A 14,256-nucleotide genomic window follows, 5' to 3' on the forward strand; every position below is an offset into this window, starting at 1 on the left:
CAGAATATACCTGCCAACTTAACAATACGGCAAAATTATATCGGAAAATTAAAGTACATCGATACTCAAATCAGCATTTGGCGGTGCCCATAATCACTGGACACTGGAGCCAGTGGTGGTCATTCCACGTGACTGTGCCAATGACCAGTCTGGCCACAGGACACCCACTGTTGACTTCCAGCAAAGTGGTGATTAACTTACTGACCCAGGAAGACATTATGGGCTGAAACAACCCTCGACTGAGATTTGAACTTGCAGGATTCTGCTAAAGAGTCCACCGTCATTGCCACTAAACTGGATTTATAAAATATAAACAATCAAATACGTGTATCCTAGTCGTGCTAACGGCACCGAGGCACACGTTTAAACCATTCCAAACCCCCCTATGCAGCAACCCATGCCACTGCAGTACAGCCCAAACACACAACTGTAAGCCCCCTGCTACATATTATTTGTCTTTCTTACACATCCTCTAGACAGCGTTGTATTTGGCAGTGTAGACAGCCCCCTTCTTACTCTTTGGTTCTTTCGGTAAAGGCACGAAGACAGAAAATTAATAGATCACGACGTTTCGATCGCAACACAAACACAGCAGGAGAACTGCAGACGCAGGAGCAGTTCTCCTGCTGTGTTTGTCTCACCTGATGACGGTTACTTGTGTTGCGATCGAAACGTCGTGATCTATTATATTTCTACCTACGTGACTTTACCGAAAGAACCAAAGAGTATGGATTCCTGCAGTCACGAAAGCTTCAAATCAAGCCTCCTTCATCCCGTCCTGCTGCCACTGCTGCGGCTGCTGCTGCTGCTCACCACAAAGAATGATTTGCGTTGCATCCATGACACGTGGGTGCCGCTGGTAACCCGGCGAGAGTGACTCGACCCTGGTGTGAGAGATCCACCTCGAGGCTATGTTCCGCAGAAGCACAAATCTCGGCGATGGGCGAGTACTCTGTACAGCTATATGGGAAATACCGGCAATAACAATTGCCTACCAGCCCTGAACCCCAGCACTGAGCTCCACCATGAACCCCAGCACTGAGCTCCACCATGAACCCAGCACTGAGCTCCACCATGAACCCAGCACTGAGCTCCACCATGAACCCAGCACTGAGCTCCACCATGAACCCAGCACTGAGCTACACCATGAACACAGCACTGAGCTCCACCATGAACCCAGCACTGAGCGCCACCATGAACCCAGCACTGAGCTCCACTATGAACCCAGCACTGAGCTCCACCATGAACCCAGCACTGAGCTCCAGAATGAACCCAGCACTGAGCTACAACATGAACACAGCACTGAGCTCCACCATGAACCCAGCACTGAGCTCCACCATGAACCCTAGCACTGAGCTCCACTATGAACCCAGCACTGAGCTCCACCATGGACCCAGCACTGAGCTCCACCATAAACCCAGCACTGAGCTCCACCATGAACCCAGCACTGAGCTACACCATGAACCCAGCACTGAACTCCACCATGAACCCAGCATTGAGCTCCACCATGAACCCCAGCACTGAGCTACACCATGAACCCAGCACTGAACTCCACCATGAACCCAGCACTGAGCTCCACCATGAACCCAGCACTGAGCTCCACCATGAACCCAGCACTGAGCTCCACCATGGACCCAGCACTGAGCTCCACCATGAACCCAGCACTGAGCTCCACCATGAACCCCAGCACTGAGCTCCAGAATGAACCCAGCACTGAACTCCACCATGGACCCAGCACTGAGCTCCACCATGAACCCAGCACTGAGCTCCACCATGAACCCCAGCACTGAGCTCCAGAATGAACCCAGCACTGAACTCCACCATGGACCCCAGCACTGAGCTCCACCATGAACCCAGCACTGAGCTACACCATGAACCCCAGCACTGAGCTACAGCATGAACCCAGCACTGAGCTCCACCATGGACCCAGCACTGAGCTCCACCATGAACCCAGCACTGAGCTCCACCATGAACCCCAGCACTGAGCTCCAGAATGAACCCAGCACTGAACTCCACCATGGACCCCAGCACTGAGCTCCACCATTAACCCAGCACTGAGCTCCACCATGAACCCCAGCACTGAGCTCCACCATGGACCCAGCACTGAGCTCCACCATGAACCTCAGCACTGAGCTACACCATGAACCCCACCCCAGCACTAAGCTACACCATGAACCCAGCACTGAGCTCCACCATGAACCCAGCACTGAGCTCCACCATGAACCCCAGCACTGAGCTCCACCATGAACCCAGCACTGAGCTACAGCATGAACCCCAGCCCTGAGCTCCACCATGAACCCAGCATTGAGCTCCACCATGAACCCCAGCACTGAGCTACACCATGAACCAAGCACTGAGCTCCACCATGAACCCCAGCACTGAGCTCCACCATGAACCCAGCACTGAGCTACAGCATGAACCCCAGCCCTGAGCTCCACCATGAACCCAGCATTGAGCTCCACCATGAACCCAGCATTGAGCTCCACCATGAACCCCAGCACTGAGCTACACCATGGACCCAGCACTGAGCTCCACCATGAACCCAGCACTGAGCTCCACCATGAACCCAGCACTGAACTCCACCATGAACCCAGCACTGAGCTCCACCATGAACCCCAGCCCTGAGCTCCACCATGAACCCAGCACTGAGCTCCACCATGAACCCAGCACTGGGCTCCAGAATGAACCCAGCACTGAGCTCCACCATGAACCCAGCACTGAGCTCCACCATGAACCCAACACTGAGCTCCACCATGAACCCAGCACTGAGCTCCACCATGAACCCTAGCACTGAGCTCCACCATGAACCCAGCACTGAGCTCCACCATGAACCCAGCACTGAGCTACAACATGAACCCAGCACTGAGCTCCACCATGGACCCAGCACTGAGCTACAACATGAACCCAGCACTGAGCTCCACCATGGACCCAGCCCTGAGCTACAGCATGAACCCCAGCACTGAACTCCACCATGAACCCAGCATTGATATTGACCCGTCAGAGCACTGATTTTCTTTTACTTTTTTCAATTTTGTCTGCTGATTTGTTTCTACAAATTTGTTTCCACAAATACATATACCAAAAAATGTTTTGTACGCTGAAAAACGCTTGTTAGTATCTAGTTTGTGTTTCGTATCAACCTATTTTTACTCCTCGTGTCTGTCTCCATTCAGCCGGAGATCACTACTCATCAACATATACTCTACATGGATCCCTTTGGCTTATCAATCGCTATGCAATTAGATCCCTCTACAAACCTAATTTCAATACTGGTCCTCTAGGAAGTCTTCAAGAATTCAATCTCGTTGTTTTCCTTCCTTAACCATTCAGGGCCCATCATTTTTTGGTTTTTATCTCGCTCATCCTCCTCAGGGGTGGAATATAAACCAGCCACATTAATGCTGTCACAATTTCTATGACACAAACACATTTTTTGATCATAAAGGGTTCTGCATATTGCACCTAAGCATAAGAAGTCTGCGACCTAAAATCGATTCACTCAAATGTGTTCTACTTTTATCTCCGACTTTGCGGGTATCTCTGAAACCTGGCTCTGCTCAAAGATCGCTGACTCTGAAAATTTCGATTGCGGGATTTAACACCTTCACAACCGATCGACTCGCTCCACCCGGAGGTGTCCAAATATACACACTAAATATACACACTAAATGTACACACTAAATATACACGCTAAATGTACACACTAAATGTAAACACTAAATATACACAGTAAATATACACACTAAATATACACACTTAATATACACACTAAAGATCCACACTAAATGTACACACTAAATGTACGCACTAAATATACGCACTAAATGTACACACTAAATCTACCCACTAAATATACACACTTAATATACACACTAAATATCCACACTAAATGTACACACTAAATGTACGCACTAAATATACGCACTAAATGTATGCACTAAATATGCACACTAAATATGCACACTAAATATCCACACTAAATATCCACACTAAATATATACACACTAACTATACACACTAAATATACACACTAAATATGCACACTAAATATACACACTAAATATGCACACTAAATATACACACTAAATATCCACACTAAATATACACACTAAATATACACACTAACTATACACACTAACTATACACACTAAATATACACACTAACTATACACACTAAATATACACACTAACTATACACACTTAATATACACACTAAATATACACACTAAATATACACACTAAATATACACACTAACTATACACACTAAATATACACAATAAATATACACACTAAATATACACACTAAATATACACACTAAATATCCACACTAACTATACACACTAAATATACACACTAACTATACACACTAAATATACACACTAAATATACACACTAAATATACACACTAACTATACACACTAAATATACACACTAAATATACACACTAAATATACACACTAACTATACACACTAACTATACACACTAAATATACACGCTAAACATACACACTAAATATACACACTAAATATACACACTAAATATACACACTAAATATACACACTAACTATACACACTAACTATACACACTAACTATACACACTAAATATACACACTAACTATACACACTAACTATACACACTAACTATACACACTAACTATACACACTAAATATACACACTAACTATACACGCTAACTATACACGCTAAATATACACGCTAAATATACACACTAAATATACACACTAAATATACACACTAACTATACACACTAAATATACACACTAACTATACACTAACTATACACACTAAATATACACACTAAATATACACACTAAATATACACACTAAATATACACACTAACTATACACACTAACTATACACACTAACTATACACACTAAATATACACACTAACTATACACACTAACTATACACACTAACTATACACACTAAATATACACACTAACTATACACACTAACTATACACGCTAAATATACACGCTAAATATACACACTAAATATACACACTAAATATACACACTAACTATACACACTAAATATACACACTAACTATACACTAACTATACACACTAAATATACACACTAACTATACACACTAAATATACACACTAAATATACACACTAAATATACACACTAACTATACACACTAAATATACACACTAAATATCCACACTAAATATACACACTAACTATACACACTAAATATCCACACTAAATATACACACTAACTATACACACTAACTATACACACTAAATATACACACTAAATATACACACTAAATATACACACTAACTATACACACTAACTATACACACTAAATATACACACTAAATATACACACTAACTATACACTAACTATACACACTAAATATACACACTAACTATACACACTAAATATACACACTAACTAAACACACTAAATATACACACTAAATATACACACTAAATATACACACTAACTATACACACTAACTATACACACTAACTATACACACTAAATATACACACTAACTATACACACTAAATATACACACTAACTATACACACTAACTATACACACTAACTATACACACTAAATATACACACTAACTATACACACTAACTATACACACTAAATATACACACTAAATCTCATTACAACAGCTCACCGTTATAATTTGTAACTCATCCAAAGGAATTCTAATGAATCATGATCAAGATCCAGCTATCGTCAAAGGAGTATTTCCATCTTGCATTAAGCGACCAACCTTCGATGGCTCCTGTTACAGCAATCCATGGGATCTGTGACCTCTTGCTTCCACTTTCAGCTTTAGAATCGATACTCCTCAGCGATTTAAATCTAAATTGCCTGCTTAAGCTAACCCCACGCATTTTAAACACTTAAACCGTTATTCCTTTATTTAAATTATTTTCTGAACACTTGGCAGGTAAAACCTCTTATGTAGACATCTTACGAAACAACCTCAATGATCACTGCTCAATCAGATCAACCAAACAAAGTCCAAAAATAGCCACCACCACCACCCCTATATTTTATTTTTTGCACATTTGGCTTAAAATAAGTAGAAACAATCCTTCATAAAAACTTAACCCCTCAAATATTGCCGGACCAGACTGCATTGCTCCGATATTTCAAAAAAATCAGTGCCAATGATCTTGCATTCCCAATACACCATATATTTAATTTGTCAATACATTTCAACTCAATACCCATTGATTCGAAATTGTCATTTACCTGTCCAGTTTTAAACAACATATATAGACACCTTTACAATGAGAATATCTGTTCAGCAGTCTGCAGAGACTTGGCAAAAGCACATTGGTACGACTGATCATCACATCCTCAGAACCAGGTGACTCGATTGTGGCCCGAGTGAAAAAGTTACAGATTGGTTCGTAAATAATTGAGACAGTAGAAAACAACGTGCAACACTGGGCAATCTTTCCTCTGACTTCACTCCGATCAGCAAAAGCGTTCCACTGGGTTCTGTGCTCAGTCCCATTCTGTTCTCAATCTGTATACATAATACATCAAATCTCTCTCAATCTAAAGTTCTACTTTAAAACAATGCCATGTGTGTTGCTATTCCACAGGATCTTTACAACTACAATTGCAAGGTAACTTTACACCCATCCATAAAACTGAATAACCTTGAAACTCCACCCGACTTCAAATTACGCAATACCCCGATTTACGTCTCTACCTTTGACGTCATCACGCAAAGATGACGCCACTTTTTTAACAACGCTACCTGATTTGCGTCGACCCAACCCCACACTTACGTCGCTGTCAGCATCGTCCGTCCTCTCTCGTTATCCCGTCGCCTCTCAACCTTCGCCTCCGCCACCCACCACTACCATGCACACGAACTACCACGTTGCGTCGCACGTGAAGAAATGTACTGCACTGTAGAGTACAATATATTACTCACGTGCAGTATTTTGGCGATCGTGAAAAATCGCTTTGATTCACGTCGTTCCGATATTCGTCGTCGCGCCTTTCAGGAACGCATTCCCCACGTAAAGTGGGGTATTACTGTGCAAGACACGATGTGTGACCGTGATGAGCCCCGACTCCACAACAGCTCCCAGCCACGGCACTCTCTCCATAACCGCTCTCTGCAGCCACAACTATTGAAAACCTTTCCTCTTGGACTCTGGCGATTTTCACTTCGACACCAAACCTCAGATTTATAATTTGAATTAAAAAAATAAGAATTAAAATGTGGACTGTATAGAAATGAATCCTGTTTCTCATCCTCTGATGCGGAAATATTTAATCGCAACCACCTTTATGCCTCTCCGAGACGATGCTGATGTCATATACAAATCAACCTCTAGAATCACTTTGGATTTGTCAAATCCTATCTTTCATTCTGCCTTATGCCTTATCTCATCGCTGTGATGCTAAATTCAAGACCCGGTTATCACACTCATTCAACTCGGAACGAGATTCAATGGGCCAAGGTCACCTTTAATTCACTTACATAACTCCACCCCTTACCTATCCAACGTAATAATAATAATTTACATTTGTTATGGCGCATTTCATCCGTAGATCCCAATGCACCACCGCGTAAAGAAAAGCAGAGGACATAACCAGAACCTGCAGGGTAGACGTCCAGAACTAGGCGGGAATAAAGGCCAATTTGAAGAGGTGACATTTAAAAACAGACTTAAACAGCTCTAACGACTCTCGTTGTCTTATTAGCGAAGGCACAGCGTTGTTCCAGAGTCTGGAGGCTGCACAGTGGCCAAAAGCCCCATCATCACCCCAGGAACTGAGCATCGACCCTGGAGTACTTGGAAGGAGACGACCTGAAGATCGCAGGGACTTGCGTTGGAGTGTGTTAATTCAGGATCAAAATCCTACAAATTGTTGATGCCCACAGCAATGAAGTGCGAAAGGAACAACAAAAAATCACCTGGTTCTTATTCATTATCTGTTAATGCCCCAAGCACCTGGAATTCCATCGCTTCACAAATGTACTCGGTTACTCCCCCGTTTAAATTGCAAATTGATGCTGAACTGTCAATTATTTACGGTAACTTCACTTGCAATTGCATTTGACATAGGTCCTTGTCTGTTTACAAATTAGCACAATAGTCACCCCCATATCTGTTTAATGTTTCTGTAATTTAATTTTGAAATTCTACTACGATCAGTTAAAAAAATAATCTGCACAAGCCAACTTATCTTACAGCGGGTTTATTGTTTAACACCGATTTACGTCCGCAATGTTTTCCACTTCTCAGGCGACACACTTGTTTTTGTTCGGATTTCCATTTGCCTCAAGGCTATTTTATTCATTTATTTGTTTTGATTTTGTCATTTTGGTGATCCTGGTCACCCTTGCGAATGAGACTCTAACCCTGGTGTCTTGAGTTCCCACCCTGGTGAAATAAAATAAACTCGGAGACTTTAGAGAGAGTCACTCTCGGTTAATCTCACAAATAAAATAACCTGCACAGCTGCCCTGTACTGAATGACATCTAAAACCGAATGCTGATGGGTGTTTACATCATCATTGGTGACTGGATGAAGTCCATCAAATTGGAGTCCAGGATTTTAACCCCGAATGTCAGCAATTCTAACTCGGTGGCACTGATATGGGCATAGCATTCATCATGACACGTGGCAGATTCGTAGTTGGCTGGGTGCTTTACGGGGGGGGGGGGGGGGGGGTTCATGATTGCCATGATTGAGCATTAAACCAGCAAAGTTAAGAGATTGTGTTTGGATCCAGCTAATCACCCGGAAATTAGATGTTCACGTGTGGTGAGCTGATATTATATTCTCAGCCTATCCACCAATTACATCATGTTTTTTTTAATGCAGCCTCTTGAGTGATACATCAAACAAACGTTGGCAGAATGCAGAAATATGAGTAAGAGAATAAAAGTAAGATATTGATCTGCAGTCCCCCACTATGATATAAGGAACCTGAAAGGAGGCTGGAGAGCCAAGCAAAGAGAGGGTGGAAGGGGGGTGAGAGATGACAGCCAAGAGGAGTACGAGGGAAGAAGAGAAGTGTGGAATGTAAGCTTAATGGAGAGAGGAGTCACATCATACATAACTACTTTCATTTCATTGAGACCATTCCCGCACTGATGATTAACATTTACCTAATACTGACGTGGGGTAATGCCAGATTTTACACATCGTTAGGAAGCACCATCTACTTTTGAGTACAACAGGTCAATGTGACGTGGCCTCATCTTTCAGCGCCATCCCCTGATGAGTCACGATGCCCTGCTGACCAAAGGAGTTCGTGGGACAATTGAGTGGCGAGATGTCAACTACCTCGCATGGTATACAGGAAGTCATGGGTTTGACCCCGACCCTGACGCCTTGTTCGTGTTCGCGTGGATTTTTCTGCGGGTCCTCCGATTTCCCTCTCCACATTTAGAAACACGCACTTAGAGTATACGATGCCCTGCTGACCAAAGGAGTTCGTGGGACAATTGAGTGGCGAGATGTCAACTACCTCGCCTGGTATACAGGAAGTCATGGGTTTGACCCCGACCCTGACGCCTTGTTCGTGTTCGCGTGGATTTTTCTGCGGGTCCTCCGGTTTCCCTCTCCACATTTAGAAACAAGCACTTAGAGTATTTGGCTGCTATAAACTTCCACGTGATAAGCTACTTCCTTGGGCTATCATTTGTGGGCGCGTCGCTTCTCAAAACAGAGCTGTATAGCTCAGTGAGCCTTACCTGGTCAAATATTTTTTGTTAATTATAAATAATTTAATCGAGTCTGCAGGTCATGACGGTGATGCCACCACAGCTCGCCATCGCTTCCTGCCCTCTGCCAGATCATGAAACTCGCGAGTATAATGTAGTTGACACCCGACCTCCATGATATGCTCTTATCAATACCTCACCAATCGGGGTACGTGTGTATGTCTTCACGACCGCAGAAAGGCCGTGTCAAATCCGGCTCTCGGTACCAAAGCTCCTTTGTGCCACTGCAAGGGCCCTTTGCTGCGTTGCGTCAGGAGCCGTGCGCGACCGCTGAAGCGAGTGACGTCACCCGGGGATCAATGTTAACAGATGGGATGTACGCATGCAGAGAAGGGCGTTGTTTAGATTGATTGCTCGTCACTATCCTGATAGCGGATGTTAAACTTCGACATTGCAGAGTGCTCGTTTTGAGATTCTGAACGCAAAGACAGCGATCGGTCAATTTTGCCCGGCTGAACGCAGCCATTGTAAAAAAAATACGATTGTGAAATAATGATTAAATTTTTTTAATCATCCCTAAATCAATCCACTGCTGGACGAAGGCCCTCTTTCAACAGTGTCGATCATAAGAGTCGGTTTGAGACATACTTCACCACTCCGGTCAGTCTGGGACCGTGAAGCGATGAGGGGGTCCAAGGATCGGTTTAGATTTCATTGTGCATCACTCGCACTGAGCGTGCTCGGGAATTGAACTCAGGTCCACCGGGTTCACGGCACAGCGATGTAAACAATCGCGCCCACCGGTCCACGCAGCACGCGATAAACACTGCGCCGCGATTTCTGTCAAATAGAGGGGTCGAGGTGCTGTCAAGTTACTGCCCGTTAACGTTCTTGTCAGCAATTTGATTCAGCATCCTTTGTTTAGCCAGAGGAACGCCCATTGAGATATTGTATATATCTATATAGTATGTGAAGGTGTTGCTTTTTTGGTATTATGCAAGAATGGCTACTATTGATGTTTAACTACACCTGCTGGATTAACATTTTTCCGCCTTAGACGACCGCTTGTGTTGTGATCGAAACGTCGTGATTTATTTTATTTTCTACCTACGTGACTTTACCGAAGAAACCAAAGGGTATGGATCCCTGCAGTCACGAAAGCTTCAAATCAAGATTACACCTAGAGTATTTCATATTGGGATTTGATATTGTCACACGATGGCCTACTGTGGTATATTATGATTGAGAGAGCGTTAACCGTAGACTTCATAACAGAGGACACTACAATAAGAAAATCATTACCTTACGTACATGATCCACATTCTACATAATTCTACACATAACCGGTTTTATACGGTTGATATACGCAAAACTGAGGTACAATGTAATAGGAATCCACACTTTCAGACCTTATCAATGCTCACCCTGATTGTACAATACATTCCCTTTATAACCAGTCCATAATTAAACGCATATTCTCCCAACTAAAACATTCACCCTTTTTCTAATAAAAGACTTCACAATTAATTTATAATATTAATGCCAAACCTTTCCCTAACACCCAATACATTTCTAGGTTACAACTCTAACCCTGATCCTATATATATAGGACTATTTACATGACTTCCAACACTGCCAAACTGTATTCGTAACCCAAAGCCCAATGCCCAACACCTACTCTGATTTCTGACTCAAATGCTCACCAAACCTCATGGGGGCACCCTTCACACTCATCAGCATCAAACGCCACCAACCTCGAACCGTAGCACTAATCCCTGATTCTGACAACTGGCACCTATCCGTAAGTTGGATTTTAACCCCACATAAATAAGTCCAAATTAAACGTCATCATGATATTTCATTTCATTATTTGACCTCCTCCTCCTCCTCCCCATGTTTGTTTCAGTGGACTAAGCTAATTCCCTGCAGAAATTCGAGGGCCGTTCGAGGAATCTAACCATCGACCCTTGAGCTCAGCGGCGAGTGAACAGTGGCCACCAACTAAATATCAGCCCCAGCCACCTGCACCGCGGGCGCCGTAATCCAGCGGCATAAATAGCGACGACGATAATAAAAACGGGCGAGCCACCACCGTAGCACTGCAGAGAGGCAGGGGAGGAGCAGAGAGACAGCAGCAGTGGCAGCAGTGGGCGTGGAGGGGGTAGAGATTTCACGTTCTGAGCGTGCACGTCGAGTCCGCTGCTGAACGAGGAGCGCAACGCGCTGTGGGCAGTGCGTAGGGAGGCACAGACGCCTAGAGGGGCGGTAGCTCGCACCGGCATTCGAGCGCCCTTCCAATGGACATTGATGGTGGTGGTGGTGGTGAACACAGTGAGGATGACTTCAAGTATGGTAACATCTAAAAACACGAATGAGTACATTCCATGCGCGAGGCAGTTTGCGATTCACGTGCGTGACAATGATGAATAATAATCAATTATGAACAATTCAAATAGTATCATGGGACCTCCTTTGCCAGTACCAAAATATGATAAGAGGTTTTTCCCCTTCTTTCTGGCAACAAAACAGGTGTTAAGATGTTAAAACACCAAACTGAAACCTTTAACAAGGAATCATGTCTGCATTCTGACCACAATGCTTGTGGTCAGAATGCAAACAAAAAAGGGGAAAACCTATTATCAATTCAATTAGTAATTACTCTCAACCGTTTGTCAGTCCACTGTTGGACAGGGCCTTCCCACCCGGGTGATGTTCGCGGATGTTGTATGGCCATACTTCTCCGCACTGGTCGTTATTCACTGGTGAAACGCGATGGAACCCGGTGGGCCGGGCCAGGTTCAGAAAACACATGCCACTGATGTTAGCCATGGTCAGCAATTAAACTCTCAGGTTGATGAGTTGTCCAAGCAAGAGTGCGTTAACAGTTGAATCGCTACCACTCTACACGCAATGATGCCATATTTTGCACTATATAAACAAAAATATGCGCTATATGTATATATTTGATACTGTACATTACATATATTACACTGTAAATTATATATATCAAAATAGAACTTAGATCATTTTTACACGTCGAGGAATTAGTACCGAATGTGTCATATACTCTTAATTAAATACCTATATGTGAACAATTGTATATATGATTGTTTTCTATACACATATAGGAAACCATATACTGCACAAGATATATGATCACCATCACATTTGCAAACATTGTTCCAAAGAATAACCACTGTGATAGCAATTCACCACCAACCCTAACAATAGCCTGGATTTGAATAACCTTCATCCCCTGCATTGCCGTTGCCGCTATGCGCAGGGATGACCTTTCATGTTCCTACAACCAAACAGCGCAACATTATATATTCAATCTCAATTAAATAAATCCATAACAAAATGCACTGTTAAATGAACAAAAAAAATGTATGCATTCGTATGCATACCGTTTTGCAACACGACAATTATAAGGGAATTGGCACGCACCACGATCACGTATGACTGTCAATATCTTGAGCTCTGGCACCGACTGTCCGGAGAATGAATGCACGAACACAGGGACATATGAATGAAATAACGAATGGCCGTGGAGGAATGACTACGGGTCCAAGGCGTCTCACCTTGGGGGAAGATGTTGGTCCTGCGAGTGGGAGCGGACGTTGCTGTATGCGGGATCGGATCCTTTCTCACTCAGCCTCACCCCTTTATAGTGGCACGCCTGCGCGTGTTGTATGTCTGCTCTGCTCGTGGGGATGGATGGGGAGGTGCGGATGGGGCTGTGTGTGCGTGCATTGGGGTGGGGCAGGAGCTGTGTGCCTGTGCATAGAGATGAGGAGGTGATGCTGGCTGTGTGCGTTGTGTGCGTTACATCTGAACCGGTTCTGGGCCCTCCCCTCGGTCGACTCAGCCTTAAATTAGTGTATCGTGCTGATGTCCTTCCCCCGCAACCTCCGATTAGCATGGTTTGGCTACGTACGATGCGAAAGGAGTTCAATATACATACATGGTGTTAGTCACCCGTGTGCCGTTCTGGAACTTAATATGTGCTCGCTAACAGTGCTTGCTCCAACAGTCTGTCAAAGGCTATATGGGGGATATTTTGTTTTTGTTAGAAATCCGATGGCCTGAGCTCGATCCCTAGCCATGGCGATCATCAGTGATATCTGATCTGGTCCTGGACCTCCCGTAATTTTACTCCGCCTTAAATAAATACCCGGTGCTTTATGTAAACATCAGCACCGAGTAGACAAAAGATGGATGCGTGTGCAGCTGTTCACACCACCTCCTCATGCACCGTCCTGGCCTTAATAGGTGCTCTCTAACAACAAAAATTACCCCAAAAGGCAGCACAAGTTTACACAGGGGATATTTTTTCCCATGTAAGTGTATGCATGAACCTGACCTGGTCCTCCTCTGGATTGACTCACCCTTAAATTAATATCTGATCTTGTGAGTGCACAACAGTAATGGGGAGACAAAGGTGGCCGGGTGTGGTGCTGCCTAACTGCACTTTCCCCTACAGTCTATGAGACTGAAATGGGGAATATTTGAAAATTTTTAATGCATGTGAATAGTTGAGGCTGGTC

General features: G+C 43.7%; 1 protein-coding gene across 1 annotated transcript in view; it reads right to left on the reverse strand.

Annotated features, from left to right (window-relative positions):
- The window catches only part of LOC116945019 (alpha-synuclein), a 30,191-nt gene extending 16,759 nt beyond the window's left edge, over positions 1 to 13,432 (reverse strand). Inside the window, exon 1 of the mRNA XM_032959072.2 lies at positions 13,291 to 13,432. The gene's annotated coding sequence lies outside the window, so the exon portion shown is untranslated. The remainder of the gene's footprint in view (positions 1 to 13,290) is intronic.
- Between the last annotated feature and the right edge of the window lie 824 nt (positions 13,433 to 14,256).

This window comes from Petromyzon marinus, chromosome 22 (genome assembly GCF_048934315.1).
Source record: "Petromyzon marinus isolate PM22_M1 ecotype Great Lakes invasive population chromosome 22, UKy_Petmar_22M1.pri1.0, whole genome shotgun sequence".
Taxonomy (NCBI): Eukaryota; Metazoa; Chordata; class Hyperoartia; order Petromyzontiformes; family Petromyzontidae; genus Petromyzon; species Petromyzon marinus.